Here is an 8,467-nt window from a genome sequence, read left to right as displayed (position 1 = left end):
TCTTTTGTTGCCTCCTCTTGCGCCTCTTCCACAACGCAATTGGGGGTGTCTTGAGGACCAGGGCTTGATGATCCCTGTTGACCCTGGGCCATCAGATCGAATTCTTTTAAAATTTTGGATTTTACTCCCCTATGCTCTTGTTCTTCTCCAACAGTTCCAGAGTTCACCTGTGCTGTGGTAGTTTCATTTAGTAAACTATTCACCTGTTCAGCCACTTCTGGTAGAACACTTCTGGCCCTATTTCGATCCTGTGTTGGTTTTTCATGTGTGGTTTTATTGAGTTCCCTAAGGTGGTCAAACTTTTTTCCAAAGGTAAAGATCTGGCCTAGATCATAATCAAGCTTTTCTCTATGAAATTTGCTTTGCTTTTTCAATTTAATTTCTTGTTCCCCCTTTTCCAATCGTGTCGTTAGTTTTTTCATTTCTGTCTCAAACTCTTCATTGGAATGCAACACTTGTAATTGATCTGTTAGTTCCTCTATTTCTTTGGTCAATCTCTCTGTATCATTTGTAGCATATTTGACCAACAATTTTAACATGATTGTGGAGCATTGATTATTGTTTTTTAACCATTCCTCGATCAGTTCCGGATCCGGCTCACTAAATGTAGGGGTAACAAAAATGTGCAATCCATGTGGAACTCTGCCTCCCACAATTTCGCTTGTTCGAGTTTGGCACATTTCCATAATCTGTCCCACAGTTCTTTTTTTCCCACTGTTCCTGTATTTGTGGTACCAATTACTTTGTTACTGACGGAGATTTTATCAATGGGGACAAACAGCAATTCTGCTGCTTCCCTTCTCGAAGCCACTCTACTTGCTGTTTGCATGTTGAATAAATTTAGTAGAAAACAAACATTAGTCAGTTTCCAATGATGAGTATCACTCACGTTTAATATTCGGCTGCTGGCCACTGCAGAACTGCGCCGTTTCCGCCTGCTTGCCCCACGTGTGAAATACCGATGTTAGGAATCGAGGAAAATGCTCTCCAGTTGTTCTCGAACCTGTCCTGCTACTGGACAAAGCGTTGAATGACCTGGAAACTATGGGAGCTCCTCTTGTTTCCGGTTTCTGGGTTACACCGAAGGGATGCAGGCACGGAGCTTTTCCAAAATAGAAACAACCGAACACAGAAAGTCCCAGGTCTCCGAGCCACTTAATGACGGCGGGCTCGAGGTGAGGTCGCGACTCTCCACACAAGATCCAAGGATTTTCACTGTGTTGCCAACACAAAAATCCACTCGAGCCACAAAATAGTTCTTGAAGCGTGAGTTTAATTAACAAAACATGCAGCAAGTAAAAGCCCAACACGTTTCGGTGCCAGAGCACCTTGGTCTTGGGTCAAAGTAAAGTTTATGCAATAAAAATACATATAGTGCAATTCATTTACATATGTCATTTGAGATGTCATCAGTGATGTCATGAGTGATGTCAATGACCATGTCATGAGTGATGTAATATGTGACGTCTTCAGCAGTGCATTGCTGGCGTGTGAGTTACAGTTAGCTGAACTAACTATAACCGGGGAATTTCAATGGTTTTGTATGAGTGAAATGTCCAGCTAACTATAACATCTGTGAAACCTATGGTTTTTAAAGTGAATTTCTAAGGGTTTTTAAGTGCTAATTCCTAACTATAACATGGCTGAAACCTATGTTTTTTTTGTGAATTTCAAAAAACATTTTAAATGCTAATTTCTAACTATAACGGGTGTGAAACCTGTTTTTTTCAGTGAATTTCAAAGGTTTTGTAAATCATAATTATTAAATGTATTAATATTTATACATATTTCTTTTTATATCAATTTCTTACATTTTTAATATAAATATTTATGTTTATTTCATTTTTACATTATATTTCATATTCTTAATGTAAAATAATAACAAAACTAAATTGAAAAATATTTTTTTAATTAATTATTTTTTTTCCAATATATTAACATTTAATTCTATACAATTCCTTTAACATTGTTTTTTTATCATCATACCATACGCATACACTAATGTAATTACACCAAATTTGGTAGAGAGGTAGAGTTCGGTTTGCAGATTGTGCTTTTTGTTAAATGGAGTAAATCCGTTCAGTAGTTCATGAGAAAACCCGAATAGACTATGCATGTAGTCTTCTATGTACCGGCAAACTTGTCTTTTATACCTTCAATTCCCCAATCTGTACCCTTACACTTCCAATAAACACTATCACACTTCTGTTTCAGTATTGTACTGACCATACAGCACTATGTGCTTATCTGTACACTACTCCTAAAGAATCCATTCACTACATTAAAACACTAATCAGCAGATGTACAATAAGTGGTACATTCCCAGAGAAATGACAGTTATTGTGCACTGTGATATCACCTCCTTCTGGCGCAGGGCTTTATAATGTGATAGACCTTCCACACACCATGGCACATCTTTTACACTACCAGTGCATCACATAAGTGATGTAATGGCTGTGTTAAAAGAGGCACAAGGGGGTTGTATATCTACCCCTAACACATACAAATTCACCCAGGCAGTTTCACCAGCAGTGCAACTTGAAGCATAGACTTGTAACATATTTATATGGATATGTTACATTCAAGTGCTTCAGAGCTACTACAGTATACTATGGGTAAACACCTTATAGATGTATGCTGTAGGACTTCCTTATAGTTCTGCACTTTCACATTCACCATACACTAGTAATGATTTCATTCATTCATTTATGAACTACACATTCATTCCGACAAACTTTTATACACTAACATACAAATATAGCTCTTTCTTTGACCAGTGAAGGTAGTTCTAAAAAGAACAGTTTTTTTATGTTTTTAGTTGTCTTTTTTTTGTGTTTTGTCAACAAGTTTTCTTTTAAACGAAAAAATATGGAACTGGAACTCAAAAAGTGTCCAACTGGAACAAAAGAATGAAAAAAAACCTAATGTAGAGGACAGCGATGCAGCTGGGTTCTCCTGCAACTTCCGTGTTGCAGCTCGAGCAAAGTTATTGGGGTGTAAGTTCTTCACGTGTCGCACCATATTTGCTGGACTAAAGGAGTATTTTTTAGATGAATCACCCCTTGAAAGACTTGTTAGGCAAATTTTACAGGTTACTTTTGGAGCACTAACCTTTTTTTGCCCTTCTGGAAAAGTAAAAAATTGCCAAATTTGAGCTTCTTCCCGCTTCTTTGGAGGTTCTTCAGAATTGAAATATTCCTCTGAAGAATGAGTCTATTGCTGTTATTATGGTTATCTTCCTTCTTTTTGACAGGATTCTCAGAACAGATACTTCTTCTTAGAAAGACAATGTAGAATATGTAAAATGGGACGGAACGTTCAACAATTGGAATAGGAACTGTTATGAACCAATCAAATCCCTTCTTTTAAAGTCACATGGCTTTGCGTATGCTTACGCTGAACTTACGGTGCACTTACGATGCAAGTACACATAGCGTTCCACTGCAATTTGTGTAATTGCTTTTTAAAGTAATATACGATTGTTTAAAGTTTAAAAAAACATTTTTCATAACAATTCTAGATAATGTATTCTGTTAGTATGTTCATTCAATACATAAATATATGTTTTAAACAATTAAAAGCATTCCGGCCTTTCGCGTACGGGCGCCGTACATGATGTCACATGGAAGCTTTGATGTGACGCCTAACGTCGAAGCGTATTCCTAGCGCATGCGTGAGTACGCTCTGAGAATGATTAGCAATACAAACTATGGTGTAATCACTCTTGGACTGTCAAATCAGAGGACAGGGCGTGCTACGAGAATAGTTACAAGTGGTCACTCATTGGAGATCGGATTCTGGGTCTGCCTCTGCGCACATGAAAACCCCGCCTCTGTGTCTCTCTGTTGTTAATTATTGGTGCACAGACTCACACATGCGCAGTGCACGCCTGCCCACACTTTCCCACATATCACCACGTACCTTTCTTGCTATTAGTAAGCCTGGAACCCAATACATTAGCCAATGGGAGGTCCCCCAGGTCCGTCAGTCTTCTAGACCACGGAAACGCTACCAATGACCACCCTGGTATTAGTTTGGTCAGCCCCCGCGGTTCCATATAAAACGGATAGTGACCTAACTATGCTCTCTTTTGCCTCCACTGCGGTGACAGGCAGATGCTCAACGTCATCGATTGTACTATGAACTGTTTGCTCGAGAGGAGGAGTACTAGTGGCACTCGACGTGTTGTCACTACTGCTGCCTTCCAGCCAGGCCATCATATATTTTGTTTTTTTACTGTCATGTGGCCCTCGAAGCTCTGGTTTGCTTTATTTTTGTGCGACACATACTTTGTGATTTATTGTATTTGCTCCCTCCTGAACCTCCCGTGATTTTTTATATTTATTGCTACCTCACGTGGCCTTCCCAGGCCTCTATTATTATTTATCATATATAATTGATCATAATATTTCCTTCTGCGTCAAGGAGCCCTCCTTGGCCTTTTCTAAATAAATTGTGCGTGCATGAATTTGTGTCATGTTTTTGAAGTGTCACCTTCTTTAGCCTGTATTCTTATAAATTGTGCATTCATAATAGTATTATTTTTTGACTGCATCATGTAGCCCTCCCAGCTCTGTATTGCATTAATTTTTGGTCCATGTGCTTTGTACTTTCTCGTATTTGTTCCCTCCTATTCGTCCTGTAACTTTTATTAATTATTGCTACCTCACGTGGCCTTCCCGGGCCTCTATTGTTATTGATCGTATATGGTTGATCGTAACATTACCTTCTGCGTCACGGGGCCCTAGTAGGCCTTTTGTAAATACATTGTGTGTGCCTGAATTTCTGTGTACTATTTTTTAACTGTCCCCTGTGCTTTAGCATGTATTGGTCCAATTTGTGCATTCATATTAGTATTATGTTTTTAACTGTGTCACGTGCCCCTCCCAGCCGTTTTGCTTTACTTTTCAGTGGCACATGCTCAGCGCTTCATCGTATTTGCTCCCTCCTAATCCTCCCGTGACTTTTAATGTTTATTGGTACCTCATGTGACCTTCCCAGGCCTCTATTATTATTCATCATATATAATTGATCATAATATTTCCTTCCGCGTCAAGGAGCCCTCCTTGGACTTTTCTAAATAAATTGTACATGCATGAATTTCTGTGTCGTACTTTTGAAGTGTCACCTGCTTTAGCCTGTATTCTTATAAATTGTGCATTCATAATAGTATTATTTTTTGACTGCGTCATGTGGCCCTCCTAGCTCTGTTTTGCATGAATTTCTGTGTTGTGTTTTTTAACTGTGCCCTGTGCTTTAGCCTGTATTGGTCCAATTTGTGCATTCGTATTAGTATTATTTTTTTACTGTGTCCCGTGTCCCTCCCAGCTCTATTTTCCTTTTTTTTTCTCCCATGATTTTTAATATTTTTTACTGCCTCACATGGCCTTTCCGGACCTGTTTTCTTACATATTGTGCTTTCATAAATATATATGTTGCATTTGTGTGCTATGCCACATGCTTTGTGTTTTAACATACGTACTCCCTCGTAATCATCATATTTGCTCCCTTTTAATCCTCCACTGACTTAACATGTCCTGCTTCCTCACGTGACCTATAGTTGTTTTTTTCTGTGCTCTAGTTGGCCTACAAAAGTTTTGCCTCCTCAGACTACCATAGATTTAATTCATAATAATTGTTAGATTTATAACTTTGACACTACAGTGTTGTTTTGGCCTTTTATTTGGCTTAGGTTACCTAACCATTTTTCCCTCTATTGTACAACTTTTTATAACATGCTTTCGCCAAAATACATGTTTTCGACACTTCACCACTTCATGATCAGTCTTTAAGTGCAATTGCTGCCTTTTTTGAAAGTGTAATGGTAATTCTTTCCATGATTAAAATGTTACTCTTGATAGTTACGTATACAAGACTGCTCATGTACATGCTACTACTGGGCCTACAGCAGTAACTGTGCCACCCACACAAGAAACTCTAAAAATAAAAATCAAACCTATCACTGCAGGGCCTGAGTGCCCTTTGTTAAACTGTCATGTTTTCTAAGTGCATCCATTTGACAGGCCTTACCTCTGTATTTGTATTACACTGTACTCTACATCCCTCGCTTAAAGTTTCTGCAGACAACATATTTTTCAAACTACATTATTATAAGAAAGTTATTTTGGATGAACTGTGTTTAAGAAACTTTTCTTTTAGGCTGTTAAACTAATTTCTTCTTTAAGAAATTTTACTTTTTCAAAATTAATTTGCAGGAAGCATAACCAGTGATAATTCACCAGCACATGATCAATCTCCACAACGTGATCAATCTTCACAACGTGATCAATATTCACAGCCTGTACCAGGTACACCATGTTCTGCTACATGTAAATTGTGTATACTACACCTAATAGCGTATGATGTACATATTGGTTCCTCTTAAGAAGCTTGTGTGCTTTCATATATTTTTACAACTAATCGATACCTTCCTCTCAAACATATCTCTCTTTTATCACAGTTACTTATCTTTAAGTAATAATCTCCCATCAATGTGTGTAATGAAATTCTCTACTCTGAAACCTATAATTGGTATGACATTCAGGTTCGACTTTTGCTCAACGTATACATTTGTTATTATGTTTTCAGTTTGCAGAATACTACCCAACTCAGCAGCCAGTAGGCCAGATTTTTACTAATGTAATATTTCTGAAGAATTATGGACTGAAAATTGCAATGAACCTAATAAATTCATCACGTTTGACTTTAAACAATAATATGACACAAGTTGTGGGTTTGCTGTATGGTCTCCACATCTTGGGATATTCTAAGTCTATATATCCAGTGTGTAATCCCATTGGTTGGAGGTGCTCAAAAGATGGTGTTTACGTACCCACCCACCAGGGTAACGATAATAATCAAGACCAAGGAACGTCCAAAACAAAAACTTATTACAATTACACTAGAGCACACACTATCATTATATCTGTAATCCTAAACCCAACCCAGGTGAGTCCAGAGAACAGAGATCACTGTGGGGCACTCTCCGACTAGAAGTACACTGGTGGGAGACTGCCCCACAGTGATCTCTGTTCTCTGGACTGACCTGGGTTGTGTTTATGATTACAGATATAATAATAGAGTGTGCTCTGGTGTAGCTGTAACATATACTTTTGACTTTAACATTTCAATGATAAATAGGGTCTCACTCTAGAGTTGTCCTCAACAATGGATTCTTCTTTATTTTGTTTATTCATACAAGATATTTCATAAATAAAGACATATAATTACTTTTTAACATAGTATAGTAGATATTGTCATTATAGTTGTGAATTTTCAATATTGTTTGTAATATAGCCATTTGAATATGTTTGCAACAGTTGTAACTGTCTCTAATGCTGGATCTAGAAACACGTAGACTCATGCATAATATCTTGCAAACTAAGTTTTCAATTGTTAGCATTGCTGTTATGATGTACTAATGTACATCTTTTTTCACATTTAGAGTCTGTTGAAAGGTATTGTTCTCTGCAACCAAGATACTTCAACAACATACGTGCAAAAGGTAATGGTAAGTACCCTCAATGACTGTAAAAGCAGAATTTAAAAATTAAGTGATATAAGTCCTTGGAATCCTTAGAACGCATTAACTCTCCAGTTCACATTTGTCTAATACAGAAACTATGTTACACTCACTCAGATAACTGAGGCATTTGTAAGGGTGTTTTTAGAGTTATGTCAACCATGTTGTAAATCTGGCTATGCACCCTTCAAATTAATGGAGTCGTTACCACATTTCCACTAAATGATGAGAATTAACTATTTTTACCATGTAAATACATATAAAGTTTTCATTTCAAAAAGCTATTGACCTTTACACAATGCAATCTTAATAACAAGTTACTTTTCACTATCTTCCCAACAGGTTCAATGTTTCGAATGCAGCACATGACTCCACCTTGACTTTATAAAACCAAATGTAAATCGTACATACCTTTTACTGGTTAGATATGTAAATAATGTATCTTTTTATGTAACATATGATCGCATGCAACATGTCTTAGTAGACATTTGCACACTCCTGCAATCTAGTGTTGTGTCTGAATTATGTTAAAAACTAATGTTGAGACAAACTTCTTTCAGCTGTCATGATTTGCACAATCCTTTTAGAGTTGGACCAGGCTTCCTCTAACATTCCTACTTAATTTTCTTTTTGAAATTCAACAATTATTTTGTTTAGGTGTTCAAATATAAATTTAAATCTTCCTCCTCTTTGAAAGTCAAGAAGCAATACCGCTCCTCTTCACTTGATTGTTAAATGGTAGTCTAAAAAGTAGTAGTAATTTCACTATCACTATGGTAGATATCTGACAATAGAATCTATGATACAGTTACACCACTATTCCATGGTCATAATCAAAAAGGTGTGTTTACACTCAACAAAAAGAACAATCAAGCACGTTTTAAGCTGGACAGTATTGTTTCTAAACACCCTTTCACTGCTTTCTTCCATACCTTCAAAAAAGAT

The sequence above is a fragment of the Lissotriton vulgaris genome, chromosome 5, assembly GCF_964263255.1.
Source record: "Lissotriton vulgaris chromosome 5, aLisVul1.2, whole genome shotgun sequence".
NCBI classification, from domain to species: domain Eukaryota; kingdom Metazoa; phylum Chordata; class Amphibia; order Caudata; family Salamandridae; genus Lissotriton; species Lissotriton vulgaris.
This window is presented reverse-complemented; position numbering follows the sequence as displayed.